Source organism: Hordeum vulgare, chromosome 3H, assembly GCF_904849725.1.
Source record: "Hordeum vulgare subsp. vulgare chromosome 3H, MorexV3_pseudomolecules_assembly, whole genome shotgun sequence".
In the NCBI taxonomy this organism is placed as follows: Eukaryota; Viridiplantae; Streptophyta; class Magnoliopsida; order Poales; family Poaceae; genus Hordeum; species Hordeum vulgare.
In genome coordinates, this window is record NC_058520.1 from 404,211,707 (window position 1) to 404,234,374 (window position 22,668).

Genomic DNA, 22,668 nt, shown 5'->3' on the forward strand with positions numbered 1-22,668 from the left:
GCCGAACAAATTTCCCGGGGTTTGTCATGTTGCCTAGTGAGTGTCAGGTTTCTACACTAGGATTTACCTAGGAGCACTACCAGGATGCACATGCCCCGCTGGAGGATATTATAGATGGTGTCTTGTGCCACATGAGGGCCGAGATGATGATCAACAGCTTTTGGGTAAATTCTCCTTTTACACAATATAAAATTAACAATATTGCTAGTTATTGTACTAATCGGTGTTGTCTCGTTTGACTGTAGACCTTCTATAGGTGTAAGGAGGGATATGAGGAGGCGGCGACCAAGGTTCTCGAGGCCGAGTGCAGGCGGCTATTACATAACTTACACCACGAGGCTCGGTCGCACACTATTCGAGACTACTATGCCACGCGTGGTGTTAAGAAGCAGAAGAAAAAGTGTCGCACGAAGTATCTGAAGAAGGAGCAGTACATGAAGGTAATTACCTATTCTTAAGGCCTTGTAGTTTTCTTGATTTCATTCGTAGGCGTAGCGCTCAAAATTCTTTTTAATAAGTTATAGGTGCCCCAGAGATGGTGTGTGGATAAGATGGATTGTTGGGAGGCGTTGGTGGATGAGTGGTGCACAGGAAACTGGTGAGACATCCACGACAATGCGAAGGATCGGCGTGCCCAAATGGTTGGTGTGCCACACCATCAAGGCAGCGCCAACTTAATTCAGTTCGGACGGAACTAGATATGTGGTTTGCTTCATGATTCATGTTAGCTTGATCCCTTTACTAATACTTTGTTCCTCTCTTAAAGGCGCATCACAATAATACACAGGTGCCAGAGTTGTACGACCTTTATGGCATGGCCCATACTGCCTCCTACAAGAAAGCCAAGGCATTCTGTGAGTCTGACCTAGATCATCTAGATAAGTTCACCAACATCTCCTCCCATAACAATCTCATGAGATACATGGACGTGGGGAAGGCTAGGAAAGGGGAAGACTTTAACTCGAGCCAGGAACCTTTGGATCCAGAGTTGGTGATGATATCTGGTGGCGGGAGGCCCCATGGATCGATAGCCATTGGAGATGGGATAATTGGTTTTCCACTCACGCTCCCGGAGATCACACTGCGCCAGTCGAGCTCCTGTCCTGAGATAACGCCTCGTCCACGGCCAATCCATCTCGACATTGAGGTTAGTTGTACAGACTCAGAAAACTTTCATCCATTTCATTGTGTGTGTGGCCATCGATCATTACAATGCTAACAAGGAGTGGTGTTTATGCTGCTCTTCAAAAAGAGAGAGCTCCAAACCAGGCTGGTCTTCAGGTGGTTCTAGAGGAGAGGGACCGGACCACGGCTCAGTTGTTGGAGGAGGAGAGGGCATGGAATGAGGCGGGTCACCTGGCCAAGTACGAGCTTTTTGTGGTAAGTTTCTTTTTCACATTAGCCAAATCATGCGTGTAATGTCTGTTTCAGTACTAACTAATATGACCCACTCTTCAAAACCAAATGCGCAGTCTATGTGCGAGAAGACTCGTCAGCCCCCTCCGCCGATGTCGGTCTTTTCTGCGGTTGGCACGGTGAGTTTCATTTCAATGGTCATTATTAACTAGTATTAACATTTGAGTGTCGTCATGCTAATCAGACATTGCAAAATATCTTTTCTGTGGAATAACTCCAGAGCGGCATCGCACGACCCTTCTCCATGACAACCTTATCCAAGTGAACCCGCCCCAAGCAACCCTCGTGCTTCTCCTTCTTGATGACCACGACGATAAGTTTTATCTAGTTCATTATGACATAATAAGCTTATTTAGTTCATTTGTGACATAATGAGCTTATTTAGTTCATTTATGACATAATTAGCTTAGTTAGGTAAGAAACATCACAAGAACCTTGGTTAGCTTATAACTTAGCTTATCTTCCCCCTCAATGACATAATAAGCGCAAAATAAGAAAAGTATTGTAATCATCCTCTTCCTCTTCTTATTCTTCTTCTTCTCCTCCTCCTCCTCCTCCTTCTTCTTCTTCTCCCCCTCCTCCTCCTTCTCCTTCTTCTTCTTCTTCTACTCCTTCTCCTCCTCCTCCTCCTCCTCCTTCTTGTTCTTCTTCTTCTTATTATTATTATTATTATTATTATTATTATTATTATTATTATTATTATTCTTTTTCTTCTTCTTCTTCTTCTTCTTCTTCTTCTTCTTCTTTTTCTTCTCCTTCTTCTCCTCTTTCTTCTTCTCCTTAGCTTATTTTCCCCAAGAAATACATACTTAGCTAATTATCCTCCAAAATGACATAATTAGCTTATTTATTTGATTTATGACATAATTAACTTAGTTAGGTAAAAACATCACAAGAACCTTGGTTAGCTCATAACTTATCGTATCTTCCTCCTAAATGACATAATAAGATCAAAATAAGAAAAGCATTGTAATCATCCTCTTCCTCTCCTCCTCCTTCTTCTTCTTCTTCTTCTTCTTCATCATCTTCTTCTTCTCCCCCTCCTTCTCCTCCTTCTTTTTCTTCTTCTTCTTCTTCTTCTTCTTCTTGTTCTTCTTCTCCTCTTCCTCCTCCTTCTCCTCCTTCTTTTTCTTCTTCTTCTTCTCCTCCTCCTCGTCCTCCTCTTTCTTCTCATTCTTCTTCTCCATCTCCTCCTCCTCCTCCTCCTCCTCCTCCTTCTTATTCTTCTTCTTCTTCTTCTTTTTCTTCTTTTTCTTCTCCTTCTTCTCCTGTTTCTTCTGCTCTTTCTTCTTCTCCATATCTTATTTTCCCCAAGAAATACATACTTAGCTAATTATCCTCCAAAATTACATAATTAGCTTATTTAGTTCATTTATGACATAATTAGCTTAGTTAGGTAAAAACATCACAATAACCTTGGTTAGCTCATAACTTAGTGTATCTTTCTCCTAAATGACATAATAAGCTCAAAATAATAAAAATATTGTAATAATCCTCTTCCTATTATTCTTCTTCTTCTTCTTCTTGTCCTCGTCCTCGTCCTCCTCCTCCTCTTCCTCTTCCTCTTTCTTCTTCTTCTTCTTCTTCTTCTTCTTCTTCTCCTCCTCCTTCTTCTTCTTTGTCTTCTTCTTCTTCTTCTCCTCCTCCTTCTTCTTCTTCGTCTTCTTATTATTATTATTATTCCTCTCCTCTTTTTTCTTCTCCATAGCTTATTTTCCCCAACAAAGACATACTTAGCTAGTTATCCTCCAAAATGACATAATTATCTTATATAGTTCATTTGTGACATAATTAGCTTAATTAGGTAAAAAACATCAGAAGAACATTGGTTAGCTCATAACTTAGGGTATATTCCTCCTAAATCACATAATAAGCTCAAAATAAGAAAAGAATTGTAATCATCCTCTTCCTCCTGTTCTCCTTCTTCTTCTCTTTCTCCTTCCTATTCTTCTCCTCCTTCTCCTTCTTCTTCTTCTTCTCCTCCTCCTCCTTCTCCTCCTTCTCCTCCTCCTCCTCCTCATCCTCCTTCTTCTTCTTATTCTTCTTCTTCTTCTTCTTCTTCTTCTTCTTCTTCTTCTTCTTCTTCTTCTTATCCTTCTTCTCCTCTTTCTTCTCCTCTTTCTTCTTCTCCTTAGCTTATTTTCCCCAAGAAAGACATAGTTAGGTAATTATCCTCCAAAATGACATAATTAGCTAATCTAGTTCATTTCTGACACAATTAGCTTAGTTAGGTAAAAACATCACAAGAACCTTGGTTAGATCATAACTTAGTGTATCTTCCTCCTAAATTACATAATAGGCTCAAAATAATAAAAGTATTGTAATCATCCTCTTCTTCTTCTGCTTCTCCTCCTCCTCCTCTTTCTTCTTCTTCTTCTTCTTCTTCTTCTTCTTCTTCTTCTTCTTCTTCTCCTTCTTCTCCTTCTTCTTCTCCTTCTCCTCCCCCTTCTTCTTGTTCCTCTTCTTCTTCTTATTATTATTATTATTTTTCCTCTCCTTCTTATCCTCTTTCTTCTCCTCTTTTTTCTTCTCCTTAGCTTATTTTCCCCAAGAAAGACATACTTAGCTAGTTATCCTCCAAAATGACATAATTAGCTTATTTAGTTCGTTTCTGACATAATTAGCTTAGTTAGGTAAAAAAACATCACAAGAACCTTGGTTAGCTCATAACTTAGCATATATTCCTTCTAAATCACATAATAAGCTCAAAATAACAAAAGTATTATAATCATCCTCTTTCTCGCCTTCTCCCTCTTCTTCTCCTTCTTCTTCTTCTTCTTGTCCTCCTTCTCCTTCTTCTTCTTCTCCTCCTCCTCCTTCTTATTCTTCTTCTTCTTGTTGTTCTTCTTTTTATTCTCCTTCTTATCCTCTTTCTTCTCCTTTTTCTTCTTCTCCTTAGCTTATTTTCCCCAAGAAAGACATAGTTAGCTAATTATCCTCGAAAATGACATAATTAGCTTATTTAGTTCATTTATGACATAATTAGCTTAGTTAGGTAAAAAACATCACAAGAACCTTTGTTATCTCATAACTTCGTGTAGCTTCCTCCTAAATGTCATAATAAGCTCAAAATAAAAAAGTATTGTAATCATCCTCTTCCTCTTCTTCTTGTTCTTCTTCTTCTTCTTCTCCTCCTCCTCCTCCTTCTTATCCTTCTTCTTCTTCTTCTTCTTCTTATCCTTGTTCTCCTTCTTCTTCTCCTTCTCCTCCTCCTCCCCCTCCTTCTTCTTCTTTTTCTTCTCCTTCTTCTCCTCTTTCTTCTCCTCTTTCTTCTTCTCCTTAACTTATTTTCTCAAAGGAAGACATACTTAGCTAATTATACTCTAAAATGACATAATTAGCTTATTTAGTTCATTTATGACATAATTGGCTTAGTTAGGTAAAAAACATCACAAGAACCTTGGTTAGCTCATAACTTAGTGTATCTTCCTCCTAAATGACATAAAAAGCTCAAAATAAGAAAAGTATTGTAATTATCCTCTTATTATTATTATTATTATTATCCTCCTCCTCCTTCTGCTGCTGCTCCTCCTTCTTCTCCTTATCCTTCTTCTTCTCTTTCTCCTTCTCCTTCTCCTTCTCCTCCTCCTTCTTCTTCTTCTTCTTCTTCTTCTTCTTCTTCTTCTCCTTCTTCTCCTCTTTCTTCTCCTCTTCCTTCTTCTCCTTAGCTTATTTTCCTCAAGAAAGACATACTTAGCTAATTATCCTCCAAAATGACATAATTAGCTTATTTAGTTCATTTATGAAATAATTGGCTTAGTTAGGTAAAAAAACATCACAAGAACCTTGGTTACCTCATAACTTAGCGTATATTCCTCCTAAACATCATAAGAAAAGTATTGTAATCATCCTCTTCCTCTTCTTCTCCTTATTTTTCTTCTTCATATCCTCCTCCTTCTCCTCCTCCTTCTTCTTCTCCTCCTTCCCATCGTCCTCCTCCTCCTCCTCGTCCTTCTTCTTCTTCTCCTTCTTCTTCTCCTCTTTCTTCCTCTCCTTAGCTTATTTTCCCCAAGGAAGACATACTTAGCTAATTGTCCTAAAAATGACTTAATTTGTTTATTTAGTTTATTTATGCCATAATTAGCTTAGTTAGGTAAAAAACAGCACAAGAACCTTGGTTATCTCATAATTTAGTGTATCTTCCTTCTTCTTCTTCTTATTATTATTATTATTATTATTATTCTTGTTTTTCTTCTCCTCCTTCTCCTTCTCCTTCTTCTTCTTCTTCTTCTCCTTCTTCTTCTTCTCCTTCTTCTTCTTCTAGTCTTCTTCTTCTTTTTCTTGTTAGCTAATTATACTCCAAAATAACATAATTAGCTTATGTAGTTCATTTATGACATAATTAGCTTAGTTAGGTCAAAAATGGCATAAGAACCTTGGTTAGCTCACAAATGTTATCTAGTTAGCTTGTTTTCCTCTAAAATGACATAAGTAGCTTAGTTAGGTCAAAAATGGCATAATAACCTTGGTTACCTCATAAATGTGAGATACTTAGCTTATTTTCATCCAAAATGACATAATTAGCTTAGTTAGGTAAAAAATGGCATAATAACGTTGGTTAGCTGAAAAATGTCATATACTTAGCTTATTTCCCTCCAAAATGACGTAATAAGCTAAAAAATGTCATATATTGTTCTTCTTCTTCTTCTAACTTTCTTATTCCCATTTTGCAGATTAGATTTACTACATGGAAGCTGGCATCGATGGAGTGCTTTAGTTTTTGTTTTGATTTCTGTTTATGAACAATGTGGAACTATAATGTAGAACTATATGTATGCATATATGGATGAACAGTGTAAACAAATTATGTATTGGTTCTTTCGTCTATCTTAGCTCACTATATATCATATATGTGATGTGAACTATATATATGTGTTGTGAACTATATATCATATATGTGTACAACTTTTGCAAGGAAATAACAGAAAATAAACAAAACAGTGACAACATGGGCACTTTGTTGTGTGCCAGCATACGACAAAGGTCCCACGTGGCAGCCAGCTGTGCAACCTGGGGCAACTGGCGACAGACCCATATGGTCACTTTGCCGTCTGCTACCCCAGCTAGTAGACGGCAAAGGGCTCCCATGGAAGACGGCGAAGTCCTTCACCAGGCAGACGACAAAGGCCTTCACGAGGCACACGGCAAAGAGCCGCCACCTGGCGGCAGCAGAAGCCTGCCCAAGTTGACGTCCAGCAGACGGCAAAGGTCCCCCCAAAGGCAGACGACAAAGGTGCATCATAAAAGGGAGACAACAAATACTCCATTAGCCACCTAACAAAGTAGGTGCATGTCGACTGCCGTCTAAGGGCTTTGTCATCTGCTTACCATGGTAGGCTGACGACAAAGCCCTTTGTCGTCCGCTTGCAAACGACAGACGACAAAGGAGCCCTTTACTGAGAAAAGATGTCGTAGGAATTTTCCCGACCGGAGACAAACGACAAAGGACTTTGTCGTCCGTGAACAACCCCTTTGTCGTCCACTATGGAAGACGGCAAAGAAGTTGATTCCTATAGTGAATGGTACTTTCCATGTATACAATCAACTATGTTATAGGGGTAACATAGGGCTGCAACAAGCTAGCTCAAATTCATCACATCATTTTAGGCATGTATTATGTATATAGTTGTACATACTTGTCATAAGAATTTGCACAACATTTTTATCGTGTCCTCTAGTTTACGTGGGATCATGATGGAAACTAATTGTAACTAAGGTACTCCTTCCACAACATACTAGATCAAAGCATTAACACTCAATGAATACATGCAATCGTCAAATTATAGTCATCTCCTTCAGTATCCTCACTATTGCCATTGTGTGGTCTCCAGTTCAAAATAATAACATGTGCATACAATTTGCAGGTATGACCCAAACGCATAGATATTCATGAAAACACATATGGTTCATATCTAAAACCATTACACTCTCTCCATAGTGACAAGCATTAAGTATTGCAAAGTCATAGCAACATCAATCGCAGAACATACATGATAATAGGTATCAAACCGTTAATTCTGGCAACTATTACATTAGAGATCTCATCCATCTGTGTGCCCAAAAGAAAATTCTCCCACCTGACTCGGAAGATCGCGATGATCATAATGGAAAAGTGATTGGTGATTGATGAGTCCAAATTATTTGGCTATTTTTTGCCTACTTGTTAGGCTTTGTGGAATTTATTGTGTTCACACACTTCTTTTGTTGATAATCCCTCATGTAAAGTATTTTGGAGAAATATTCATTTAATGGAGAAAATTGCCAAAAATGGAGGTGGAATCACGTATTCAAGGTGATAAATACTTTCCATAAGAATTCTAACATAATGCCAAAGACACAGTCATCGTCGCGCTTCCAAAGAGAAAGAAAATGTTCCATGCGATCGCGCAAACTCGCATGAGTGGTTGTTTGGCGTGCCGCCGCCTCTAGGAGAGCAACTATTTTAACCCCATCGAGAATCTGAATTAGACGCCCAGAGACACCAGAAACTCACAAGAAGCACGAACCTAGCCAATGGAGCAACCCAGTACAAGGAACCGACCAAGGGAGCTTTGCATCCACCTTCTTCATCAAGAGGTCTTCATCATCATTATCTCCATCATCATCCTCATCACTCCCATCTCATTTCACCCATTGTAACTCAAGAACCCTAGATGAACAACTTGTCTATTACATGTGCGATTCATCCATGTTTTCCATCATTGGTGAGATTATGTTTGTTTCCTTCACGAGTGCATAATCCCCTTTGTTCTTGGGGTATGGATGAATCCTACTGTGTAACAGGACTTGATATCCTCTTTACATATTTATGTTGATAATCTTCTTGTCGTTGGGTGCAGTCCACCATCCAACGTATGCCAACTTTTGACAGAAGGTTAGGGATGTTAGCTAACTGTGTGGTTGTGGAGTTGGGTGACATGGCATGCCCTTCTGCCTTCATAGCAGATATTTGAAACAGGGGGTAAAACAGTGACCACTTTGTGTGCTTCCATGTGGACCTATTTCCCCTTAATCACTCTTTGATGATCGAAGTGTGGAATAATGGTGATGGCTTATGGGATACAAACATACCATGAGTGCACGTATCTATACCTGCACCACCTACAAAGAGAAACATGTAAAGTGGCTTAGCAATCCGAAGTAGCATTGTGTTTAGGCACTGCTATAGATGCACACTAGTGGGGATTCCAGACCCTTGGGAACGTTTCAAATCTTTTGTGTCGAGTCTATTTAGATTACTCATTATTTACTTCAGGTAATCTATTCACCTTTACACTTGCAACTTTAGCACCATTATTACTATTCTGGATCACTTACAATTTCTAGGCACATTATTTGCACCTTGCAAAGGACCAAAGATTGATTCATGTGCTCCCTGTGGGATCGATACTCTTGCTTCGAAAAGGCTAGGCCTAAACGATGTGCACTTGGAGGCTATCAAGATTCTTATGCCACCGTTGCTGGGGAGCTGAGAGCTTTTGGTCTTAGTTATGAGTTTAGTTTGAATTTTTTGCACTAAGTGCTTTGAAGGTTTGGAGCAACCATGGCTGAGTATGGACACAATTGTCAACTTGTAGCCATGCGTCTTATAGGGCCACCAATTCGAGAAATGTTCACATCCTTGGGTCCTAATCCCATAGATGTAGGTTATGAGGCGAACCCAGGTGTCCTCGAATTTTTGCATGGTAAACAGTTTAAAGGTGAGGAAAGTGAGGATCCTTCTAAACATTTGCAATTTTTCGAAGATGTATGTGGGACATTTAAGTTAAATGCTTTTTTCCCAGATGATATGAAGCTGAAATTATTTCCTCACACTTTGGCTAAAAAGGCAAGGAATTCGTTAGTGTCTCTTACTGCAGGTACCTTCGATACATAGAGTAAACTTGCAGAAACCTTTTTGTCATATTTTTATCCAGAAAGGAAATCTTATGAGGCAAGGAAAATGATTTTAAACTTTAGATAGAGACATGGAGAAAATCTGGTGAATGCATATCAACGGTATAAACTTTACTGAATGGTTTCCCTCATCATAAGCTTCCTGAATGGATAGTATTATATCTTTTTATGGAGACTGGAATATGATTTGAAGGAAGAACTACATTTAGCATCTATAGGTTCTATTAATACTAGCAAGGTGTTAGAACATTGTGCCCCCATGTTTGGTTTTCGTAATTGATGACAATCCCTATGGACTAGTTGTTTCTTTAGTTATATTTGAAGGATTTGTCCATATGCATTTCTTGAAGTCCATTTGTTGGTTGCAAGGATTTTATGAGCTGACCAAGGTAGTATTCAAGGATTCATCCAAAGATTAGTCATGTGAGAGTTGAGCTTATTGCAAGCATGTCTTGAAGAAGAAGAAGATTGTGGGTACATTCATGTTTACCTTCAAGACATCATCTTTATGAATAGAGAAGATAAGTCTCAAGGTTGATAAAGACTAAGTCAAAGAGTGAATCAAGTTGATCAGCATGTAAAGTATACATGATGTATCGAGGGGGATCACGTGATCCCATGGCATGGTAAGAATTGTCCATTATGCTTTGTGTAATAACCCATGGTCTGCGTGGGAGTTCTATGTGGGGTTAGGTATGTGTCCATGGGCTTGCATCAAGAGGAAGATCTCATACAACCCATGGAGGATGCCATCAAGTGGTGATCGTCATGAAGTTTGAGGTCTGCAAGTTCAAGTGGAGCATCACGAAGAGATCATGCTTGAAGCTTGCCATCCATGGTGGTGACAATGGACTTGTGAAGATGTCGCAAAGAGTGGCTCACCCATAGTGGAGTATGGGGGAGAAATGTACTAGTCTTCATCAAGATGGTGCTTGCTACTTCCCAAACAACAGCGCCAGAAATTACCACGTTGACGGAGACTTGCTTGCGTCGGTTTTTCCCTTGAAGAGGAAAGGGTGATGCAGCACAGGAGCAGTAAGTACTTCCCTCAGTTTGAGAACCAAGGTATCAATCTAGTAGGAGAATCTCGTCAAGTCCAGAGTACCTGCGCAAACACAAACGAGCTTGCACCCAACGCTATAAAGGCGTTGTCAATCCCTTCAACATTGATTGCAAAGTGAGATCTGAAGGCGGAAAGTGCAACAAAGTAAAAAAGTAAGGTTGAAAATATGGTGTGGAGTAGACCCGGGGGCCATAGTGTTCACTAGAGGGTTCTCTCAAAATAGCAAATATTATGGTGGGTGAACAAATTACTGTCGAGCAATTGATAGAACCGCGCAAAGTCATAACGATATCTAAGCCAATGATCATACATATAGGCATCACGTCCGAGACAAGTAGACCGATACTTTCGGCATCTACTACTATTACTCCACACATCGACCGCTATCCAGCATGCATCTAGTGTATTGAGTTCATGACGAACAAAGTAACGCCTTAAGCAAGATGACATGATGTAGAGGGATAATCTCAAACCAATGATGGAAACACCATCTTTTTACCCTTATGGCAACAACACGATGCGTGCCTCGCTACCCCTTCTGTCACTGGGTGAGGTCACCGCACGGTATGAACCCAAAACCAAGCACTTCTCCCATTGCAAGAATTATAGATCAAGATGGCCAAACAAAACCCACAACTCGAAGAGAATTACAAGGATATGAAATCATGCATATAAGAGATCAGAAGAAACTCAAATAAGATTCATAGATAATCTGATCATAAATCCATAATTCATCGGATCTCGACAAACACACCGCAAAAGAAGATTACATCGGATAGATCTCCATGAACATCATGGAGAACTTTGTATTGAAGATCCAAGAGAGAGAAGAAGCCATCTAGCTACTAGTTATGGACCCGTAGGTCTATGGTGAACTACTCACGCATCATCGAAGAGGTCATGGTGTTGATGAAGAAGCCCTCCATATCCGAATCCCCCCTCCGGCAGGGCACCAAAACGTGCCCCAGATGGGATCTTGCGGAGACAGAAGCTTGCAGCAGCGGAAAAGTACTTTCGATGATCTCCTGATTTTTTCTGGAATTTTTGGGAATATATAGGCAAAAGACCTAGGGCAGAGGGCCCCCTAGCCGCGGCTAGGGGGCTTGTGGGGTCCCTGGTGGCCCCCTGCCCTGGTTCTCAGGTTCCCTGATCTTCATCTGTTTCGGAAAAAATCTTTTTGGAAGTTTCGTTCCGTTTGGACTCCGTTTAAAATCCTCCTCTGAAAAGGGTCAAAAACACAGAAAAAACAGGAACTGGCACTTGGCACTGAGTTGATAAGTTAGTCCCAAAAAAGATATAAAAGGCATACAAAACATCCAAAGTTTGACAAGATAATAGCATGAAACCATAAAAAATTATAGATACGGTGGAGACGTATCAGTGCTAGCAAGAAGGGTGGTCCATCTTGAGTAGGACAAGATCGCCATCATGTAACTCGAGTGGAATATGCACAAGGCAAAGGTTTGTCCATGATATGTTTTCTATTTTACTTGTCTTAGTATGTTAGTTGGGAGACTGTATTATAGGATCGATTTCCGTACTATCAAGGGGGAGTCTCAACTGAGTAGCTTGATCGTATCGTTTGTTGAGAGCTCAACCATTGCATTCTAGGCATCATCATATTTCTTAGTTCTTGGTTGGCTTTTCTCTATGTGGGTTCTCGAGCTTATGGTCATCTTCATGACAATGTCACAACCCTAGATTATTGCTTGTAGTTAGTTGCATCAGTGAGCATTCATGCATGCATTTAAATCCATTAGAAATTGAAATGGGGAATGATCAAGCCTCAAAATCATTTTTTTTGTTAAATAGGGAATATAAAAATTGTCTCAAAGAGATCCAAGAAAATGTTCTTCTTGTTTTAAGAACATATTGGCATGAGGTAAAATTCAAATCAATATTTTTGGAATCACAAAAACATTTTATTTTGGGATTTTGAGTTAATCTAACAACTATTTTCCATGGATTTATATTTATTATATCTAAAAATATATGTCCATTAATTCTGAAACATTTTGTGGTGCCATGGTTAAATCCATTGGACTCGCCTGTAAATTTTCAGAATTTTATAAAGTGATTTGGTATTTAAATCAAATCAAAACAAACTGCACAAAACATAAAAAGGAAATAAAAGAAAGGGGAGAACTCACCTGGCTTACCTGTGCAGCCCACCAGAGAGGCCCAACCCACCACCGAGACTCTTGTAGTCTTCCTCCCCTCGCTAGAGAAGACACACAGCTCGCCGTCGAGCGAGCAGCCATCCTCGGCAACCACCTACTTTCCTCGAGCCACATAAATGCTAGGGCTAGACCCCGCGGTGCTGTCCCGGTCGAGCTGATGCCCCATTCCTTCCCCTTCCCTCTCTCTTGCCTCTCCCATCCATGGCCGAGCACCATCATCACCGCCGACTGTTGCCACTAGCTTCACCGAGGCGTCCCGACGTGTCCCCTAGCTCCGTCATGCTCCTCCCCATCATGACATAGAAGGAATCGAGCCCGAACACCCACGATCAAAGACATTGAGATCCTCCTCCTCGCCGGTGACCGTCGGATGTCGTCGATGATTTGCTCCATCCAGAGCCTCCTCGAGCCTGTCGTTGCCTCTGTTAGAACCGGGGTGAATCGCTGCTCCATCACCACCTACCCCCTTGCTTCGAGCACCCTCTAGCTAGCTGCCCGTCGGACCCGAGACCTCCCCACCGTCGGCCTTGTCGCCGTCGTGGATGTAGATGCCGCAGCTCGTGGATGAGCGTGTCATCATGCTCGCATTGCTCCCAGGAGTCAAACGCACCCAGTAGTTGGTCCTCCCGTGCCCTTTAGCATAGCCGACGTGTTGCCCGAGCTCCAGCCATCGTAGAAGAGGATGCCACCGTTGATTTAGGTCATCCCTGGCGAGGCCAACTGCTCCATTCGACGCGCGATATCACCAGCTTTGCGTAGATGCTCTAGGCCGCCCAAATGGTCGCCGGAGGTGGAGTTCCGACCACCTCCGCCGTGTGTGGTGACTCCAGCGGCTCAACGCCGGCGAAACCGTCCCATTTGACCACCCCCGGGTCCCCTACAGGTGGGGTCTAGCTCTAGTCAAATTTGGTTAACCACCAAAATTACTTAATTAGGATAATTAACCATATGACACACGGACAATGGGCCTATACCCCTAATTAGTAATAAAAGGTTAAATTAAACTATGTTTGCTGCCTGTGTCAATGACACATGGGACCTGCACGTCATGTTTAACCAGACGGGTCAGTTGACCTGATGACATGAGGCTGATCTCATGCTGATGCAGAGGTGACACAATATTTGAATTCTGGATTTATTTAATTCTAGAAAATATCTAAAACTTCAAATAATCATTGAAATTCAACCATAACTCCAATAAAAATAAATTATATATGAAAAAATTATCAGAAAAAGGCAAGGTATCTGTTTATGCCATGTTCATGCATGTTTGAACAAGTTAACACCACTTTTTAGGACAAATAATGATTAGGACAATTTATGAAATAACATTTGGAGTTGGAATTTTGTATATATTTGAATTCCACTTCACTTAATATGGCTATTTATTGAGTTAGGTCAATTCAGTGTTTTAACATGTCATATCATACATCATGTTGTTGCATCACATTGATTGTGTTCCTTCTTCTTGTTTCTCAGTATTGTTCCTTCTCAGTAGACGATGGTGCTGACGTTATGACCGTTATCACTGATGAAGAGAAATGCTATCTTCAGACGTGCTAGGCAAGCAAACCCCCCTTGAGCATACTGATATAAACCCACACTCTCGCTCCTGCTCTCTATTACTGCATTAGGACAACAATGATTCAATTGCTACATGTTTCGGTAGTTGAAGCCATTCTTCTGCATGATCGGTTTTTGCCAGAGTAAATAGTTGAAACCACTTAATATGAGTAGAAATTGTTTGGGCCTTGATGTGCCTACTCATCCATTCTTTCTTACTGTGCCTGCTATGCTTAGAGTCGTGTTGGGTCTGATCCATCTGGACGATGAATCGGAATGGTTGTGTTCATGTCCTACTGTGTGAGAGTAAAGTGTGTGCATCCGATTTGGTAAAGGTAGCGATGAGAGGCCATGTAAGAGTACATGGCGGGTTGTATCATTGGGACCGCCCTCCAGAACTGAGTTCTGTGTATGTTATCCAAGACAACTACTACCACACATTGGGCCCTGAAATAGGACCCCACTCTACCTATTAACCGCCTTGACCTCTGTCCAGGGTTGCAACTAGTTTCTAGTGTTTCCAGGAAAAGTGTGGGTGGCCGTGTTTAGCTCTTCCCGAAGGGGTAGGCTTCAGTGCGGTAGATACAGAGTGGCACGGTGTACCAAGTGGCACCCGAATGGTGGGCTTGTGGAACCCTGCGCACATTGTTTGAGGCCGTTGAGGAAACTTCAGTCAGACTTCCTTGCGGGGGCAGTCTCAAATAGGAGATAAACCTGGACTAGGGTCTTGTGTGATTAACGGTCGTGGCCGATGCCCACGCCAGTACTTCCACTTGAAGGTTGACAAGATGCATGACGTGCATATGGTGATAAGTGGTGAGAGCCTGTGTGAAGAAGTATACCCTTGCACAGTGAATTAATTTGTTTGAATAGTCGCGTCCTCGAATATGGACTACTTGGAAACATTACATGGTACATAGACAACTTGAAATGGGTACTCTAAAACAAGCAAGATAAGTGTGAGTGCTATGGATGGCCTTCTCGTAGGGAGACGAGAGTGGATCCATAGTAGTGTATTGTTTGGTCAATATGTGGACTCGTGTGCACTACCCCACCCCAAAGAAAGTGTTCATGGTCGTAGTACAGGTTAGCCAAGAATCAATGTTGGATTGCTGCAATAAACTCCACAACCCCTTTATTGACACTGATGCATATGTAGATAGTTCTGATGTAAGTCTTGCTGAGTACCTTTGTACTCACGGTTGGTTAATTATGTTTTGGAGAGGAGACATTAGTCTCATTAAAGGTTTCTATGTGGTGAGTTTGACGTTGATCGGAATAGCTGGGAATCCTAGACAGAGGTCTGGTTCCTTTGGTAGGGTCATTAGTATATTTTGAGGCTCCTCCGGCCACTTTTAGTAGATGTTTGTACTCAGACATATTATGCTTCCTCTTGATGCTTGTATGACTTGAGTGTTGGGTCATGTAACCCTTGTTTGTAATATCACACTATGTCGACTCTTATGAGTCTTTAATAAATGCTTGAGTCATAGATTTATGTTGTGATACCATGTCGTATCTACACATATCATGCATATTGTGTGTATGCTTTGAAATGCATTGGTATGTGTGGGATTCAACACCTAGTTGTATGCCTTTAGTAGCCTTCTTTACGGGGAAATGCCTCTTTGTGCTTCCACTGAGCCTTGGTAGCCTGCTACTGCTCCAAACACATTGATTGACCGGCATGTATCCTTATTTGTTGCTATGTGTGTCCCCACGGGGAAATGTCATGCGGTGTAATGGAGTCCATGTAGCTTGCCACGACTCATCTACACACGCTGATGACCGACACATGCATTACTGGGTTACGTATGCCTGTCCCTGTACGGTTGTGCCACTTTGGGTCTATAACTAGTCATGTCAACTCGGGTTCTCTCACATATGATTGCTAGTGACACATTCATATACGTGAGCCAAAAGACGCAAACGGTCCTGGCAAAGGTATGGTGACACCTGTGGAGTTAACCGTGCATGAGGCCGCAAAGTGATGTGATGTGTTACATGCTGGATTCGTATGGCTTAAGATCGGGGTCCCGATAGACAAGCTCAAGTTCATCGAAAATGGAGTCCATATGCATATTCTACGATGTTTTCGATGTTGGAGTTTTTGTCAGTTCTTCATTCATAGAGGTTTCGCATCTCTATATCATTGGCATTTTCATACCGCCTCTTCTTAAGTTTGCTCAGTTTGAAGCTCGTATGGGAAAGTTATGGCACTTTTAGTGGTAGGGAGTTTTCTCTGATCATGCGGTAGTACTGCTCAGTATCATGGTAGTACCGCTTAAGCGGTACTTCCGTTGTGTACTATTGCTGGTACTTCCTCTTATATTTTGCTCCCTAGATAGCTCACTCCTTCGTGCGGTAGTAGATGGACAATTATGGGCGGTAGTATCGCTCTCTGTGAAGTACCGCGCTGCCCCACTCTACAACTGTGGTTTCACCCGCACTTGTTGCTCCTAGCGGAAGTATCACTGGTGGGTGTCGTATTACCACTCCGGTGGCACTACCGCCTCAATGGTTCTGCCATTTGCATGCTTTCCCCTGGAACTACCGCACTAAGTGGTAGTACCGCTCAGCCAAGCGGTAGTACCGCTTGTGTAGGACTAGTGCACATAACGGTTGGATTTGGGAAGACCTATTTAAGGGTGTCTTCTTCCCCAATGGTTTTCCATCTTTTGATCTCGTGTTTATCCACCATTGTTGACCTTCTTCGAGGTTGCTATCTCTCAATCCCTCCAATTATTCTTTCCAGTGCTTGAGGGAAAAGAGAGAGGAGATCTAGATCTACGTTTCCACCTATCACATTCTCCTCTATGTGAGGGGAACCCCTTGGATCTAGATCTTGGAGTTCTTTGGGAGTTCCTTGTTCTTCCTCTCATATTCCTCCATGGATTTTCTTGTTAGGGTGGGATTTGAGTGTGAGGGACTTGACCAGCTCATGTGTTCTTGTCATTGCATTAGTTGCATCGGTTTGAGTTCTTCACAATGATACGTGGAAGTGAAGTTCGACAAGTTTTTTACTATTGGGTATTTGGGCAATGATACGTCTCCATCGTATCTATAATTTATGAAGTATGCATGCCATGTTTACAATAATTCTATATGATTTTGGTATTATTTTATTAGAACTAATCCGGACTGACGTTGTTTTTAGTAGAGCTACTGTGGTGTTGTTTTTGTGCAGACATAAAAGTTCTCGGAATGGGCTGAAAATTTATGGAGAATATCTTTGGAAAATATGAAAAATAATGGAACAAAAATATACCGGAGAGGAGTCCCAGGGCAGCCACAAGACACCAGGGCGTGCCCCTGGCTTGTGGGCCCCTAGAGCACTCCCCTGACGTGATTCCAACGCCAAATAATCTTATAAATACAGAAACCCATGAAAAGAAACCTAGATCGGGAGTTCCACCGCTGCAAGCGTGCAGAGCCACGAAAAACCAATCGGGAGCCCATTCCGGCACCCTGTCGGAGGGGCAAACCATCACCTGAGGCCATCTTCATCATCCCGACGGTCTTCTTTGCGAGGAGGGAGTAGTTCACCCTCAGGGTTGAGGGTATGTACCAGTAGCTATGTGTTTGATCTCTCTCTCTCTCGTGTTCTTGAGATGGCACGATCTTGATGAATCGCGAGCTTTATTAATATAGATGAATCATATGGAGTTTTCCTCTCTCTATCCTCTTGTGATGAATTGAGTTTTCCCTTTGAAGTTTTCTTATCGGATTGAGTCTTTAAGGATTTGAGAACACTTGATGTATGTCTTGCAATGGGATATCCGTGGTGACAATGGGGTGTTCTATTGATCCACTTGATGTATTTTTTGTGGTCAACTTGCGGGTTCCCTGACCTAGGGAATCTATGCATAGGGGTTGGCACATGTTGTCGTCTTGACTCTCCGGTAGAAACTTTGGGGCACTCTTTGAAGTTCTTTGTGTTGGATTGAACATGATGAATCTGAAATTGTGCGATGCATATCGTATAATCAAGCCCACGGGTACTTGTGGTGACATTGGAGTATCTAGGTGATATTAGGGTTTTGGTTGATGTGTATCTTAAAGTGTTATTTTAGTACGAACTCTAGGGCTGTTCATGACACTTATAGGGATAACACATAAGATTGATCGGAAAAGACAACTTTGAGGTTGTTTCGTACCCTACAATAAATTCTTCGTTTGTTCTCTGCTATTTGTGAATTTGGAGTGAACTCTTTGTCGCACGTGAGGGATTTATATATGATTCAACTATGTTAGTATTGTTAGGTTAACTTGCACTAGTGAAAGTATGGACCCTAGGCCTTGTTTCCAAGCATTTATACAATGTTTTCCCTACTATTTACTATTTGTTACCTTGCTGTTTTTATATTTCCAGATTACAAAAACCTATATCTACCATCCATATTACACTCGTATCACCATCTCTTCGCTGAACTAGTGCACCTATACATTTTACCATTGTATTGGGTGTGTTGGGGACACAAGCGTCTTTTGTTATTTGATTGCAGGTTTGCTTGAGAGAGACCATTTTCATCCTACGCCTCCCACGGATTGATAAACCTTAGGTCATCCACTTGAGGTAAACTTGCTATTGTCCAACAAAACTCTGCGCTTGAAGGCCTAACACGAGTCTACGAGAAGAAGATTGTGTAGTAGACATGAGGCAACCTAGAGCGTGTGCCTCTTGGGTGTTTTGGTGCCCTAGATGGTTGGTGGTGCCTTGAAGCTTAATCATTATGGTGTAAAGCTCTGGGCAAGCGTCGGGGTCTCCAATTATGTTGTGGATATTGCCCCGAGTAATTTGCACCTTGGATCCACAATCCATTGTGGTGAAGCTTTATGGTGGTATTGGGAGCATCCAATTAAGTTGTGGAGATTTCCTCAACCTTGTTTGTAAAGGTTCGGTTGCCGCCTTCTAAGGGCACCACTAATGGAATCACGACATCATGCATTGTGTGAGGGTGTGAGGAGATTATGGTGGCCTTAGTGGCTTCTTGGGGAGGATTGTGCCTCCTCACCACTCCTAATGTATATTAGCATCCGCAAGGGTGTGAACTTTGGGATACATCGACGTCTCCACGTGCCTTGGTACTATCTTACCCGAGCCATTTACTTATGCACTTTACTTTGTGATGTCCATATTGTTTCTTGTTATATACCTTTCTATCACTTAGTTCTTTATCTTTCTTACAATAAGTTGTTGGTGCACATAAGTGAGCCTAGTTGTTTTAGATTTTGTGCTTGACTACCTAAATCGTAATTATTGTAAAGCGCCTTCTCACCCCCACCTCTAGGAGACACCCATGTCCTTTCACAAGGTTCAAGAAGCATTGGTGCTATTAGAAGAAAAACTCGCTAACCATGAAGCTTGGGGAGCGAGTAAAAAAGAAGTAAATTTGATTGTATAAAAGCTTATCTAAACCCACGGAGAGTTGAACAAATAAGTAATGAACTATATCTTAACCCTTATGTTATTTTCAGATTATTTCAAAAGCTATGCAGAACATATGGAGTTCCTAAAGATAAAATGGGAGAATTACACTGATGAGGATCGCGAGTAAGAGGTCATAGTCGAGTCCCCGGAGGTAGAAACATGAGTATTCCCCATAGAAGAAGATTATGATCCCAAACCGGTATTGTCATATCTAGTGAGAAAGGCGCAGCTTGAGTATTTTAGCAGGAAACATTCTGGGGATGAAAATGAGAACAAGAGGAAAGCTAATGTGAAGCCTCCAAAATGGAGAATACACGAAAAACCCATTGAAACAATGGAAAAACAGGTAACTTGTTTTGTAAAAGGATGCATTAAAGCCGCAGATACTAGTAAACTGGTGATACCTTGTTCTTGTGGTAGTACTTCTTATCTTGGTATTTGTGATGTAGGATCTTCTATAAATGTTATACCTTACACTCTCTACATTGAGCTTCATGGCGAAATATATGCTTGTGACTTCCAGCAAACCGATATAGAAATTAAACTAGCAGATGGTACTCTTAGGAGGCCTTATGGGATGGTATGTTATGTCCATCTCATTTTGGAAACCTTTACTTATCAATTTGACTTTGTTGTAATGGAAATCCAAGAAGATGATTTTTGTCCAATTATATTTGGAAGACCTTTTCTTAACACTACACAGGAAAATATTGATTGCAAGAGGGAAGTTGTCTCCCTCAAGTGTGGGGAAGAGGTATGAAAATTTCATTTTTGTAGGTTTAAAAATCATCCCCAACCATGAAATCATGATAAAACTCAAGAGAAGACAATAGCTCAACTGACAGCCATCTACATTGGAACCCCCAAAGACGATCTAGAGAAGAGTTTAACCGAATATGAGAAGAATGTAAAAGACCCAACCAAGGAAGAAATAGATCACCATTTGGATGAAACACCAGTTCAAGATCCCGTATCTAGTGAAAAATATGAAGTACCAAAGAAGAAAGGAGATGAGGAACCACCACCACCCGAATTCAAATCTCTGCCAAAAGAGTTACAATATGAGTTTTAGATGAAACAAGTAGATACTTTGTTATTATTAGTGCTAATTTTTAAACGAAGAGAAAGAGACATTAATGAATGCATTGAGGAAACATAGAAAACATTTGGATATTAAATGGATGATTTAAAGGGCATCAGTCCCTCCACATGTACCAATCATATATTCATGGAGGAAGGAGTTGAACCAATTTGTGTGTACGAGAGAAGTTGAACCCTGACATGAAGGAAGTGGTAAGAAAGAATAGTTTTTCTACATGACGCAGGTATTATATATCTAGTTGTTAGAGTAAATGGGTAAGTGCGGTTCATTGTGTACCTAAAATGGGAGGATCTAGAGTCATTCCTAATAGGCATAATGAACTAATCCCTACTAGACCAATAGTTGGGTATAGAATGTGCATTGATTTCAGGAAGCTGAATAAGGAGACCCGCAAGGATCATTATCCCTTACCATTTATTGACAAAATGCTCGAGAGGCTCGTAAAGCATACCCATTTTTGTTACCTGGATGGATATTCAGGGTTCTCACAAATTTCAATGCATCCAGAGGATCAAGATAAGAATACATTCACCTCCCCTTTTGGTATGTACTCTTACCGCCGTATGCCTTTTGGCCTATGCAATGCGCTAGCTACATTTGAAAGATGCATGAATGCTAGTTTTGCTGATTTTGTTGAAGAAATCATGGAAGTATTTATGGATGATTTTCCAGTCTATGGAATTCTTTTGATGATTGTCTTTACAATCTTGATAAAGTTTTGCAGAGGTGTGATGACACTAATATTGTTTTCAATTGGGGAAATACCATTTTACGTTAAATGGAGAATTTATTTTAGGGCACAAAATATCTGGTAAAAGTATAGAGGTTGATAAATAAAAGATAGATGCTATAGATAAACTCCCTTATCCTCATGATATAAAGGCGGTACTAGACAACTATAGGCGCTTTATTAAGAATTTCTTGTGTATTTCGAAAGCCTTGACTAAAATTTTGTCAAAATAGATTGCCTTCAACTTCAGTGACGAGTGTAAAAGTTCCTTTGAAAAACTAATGCATTCTCTACTTAATGCACCAACATAGCAACTCCAAACTGGGACATCCCTTTCGAGGTCATATGCGAAACATATGATAATGTGGTAACTACAGTTTTGGGCCAGCAAGTAGGTGAGAAGTCTAATGCCATTTATTTTGCAAGCCCTACTCTTACTAATGTTCAGATTATTAGTGATAAATATTTGAGTATCCTCTGATATATAATATGATTCTTATGTGCATTATTATAATAGCTTCGTAATTCTCTCTGATCTAATGAAATAGTTTTGCCCACTAGATTGCTATTTCTTCGGTGAGAGAGGTGCGTTGTAGTAGGTTCAACCTAGCGAGTTTCTATATCCCAGTGATAGAAGGGGGCAAGTTGTGTCTTTGTGTTGCTGATACTAAGGGTAAAATGATGGGGTTTATTCATAATGGTTGAGTTTAACTTGTGTACATCATGTCATCTTACTTCAAGAATTACTTTGTTTGTCATGAACTTAATACGTAGAGAGGCAAGCATAGAAGCGCTCTTGAAGTAAAGTAATAGTAATAGGTGTAGGCAGGAGTCAGCCTATTTGTTTGTGGATGTGATGCCTATATTTACATAATCATTTCCATGAAAATTGCATAACTATCCGCTCTTCCATAAATTGCCCAACAGTAGTTTGTTTACCCGTTGTATGCTTATTTTCATGAGAGATGCCACTAGGGAAATCTATGGCCCCGGGTCTGTCCACAACATATTGCTAAAACCTCCAATACATTGTTGTCACTTATTTACTTTTATTTTATTTTTAAATATATAATTATATACAATTATCTACACACCTCATTCGCTTGCAAATAACGAGACCAAGGGGATTGACAACTCTCTTGCCCGTGTTTGGTGCAAGCTACTTGTTCTTTTGTGTGGAGCCGCTGAAGACACGTGTGGATTGATATTCCTATTGGTTCAATAAACCTTGGTTTCCTAACTGAGGGAAATACTGACCCACTTTGTGTTGTGATTACCCATTCCTCT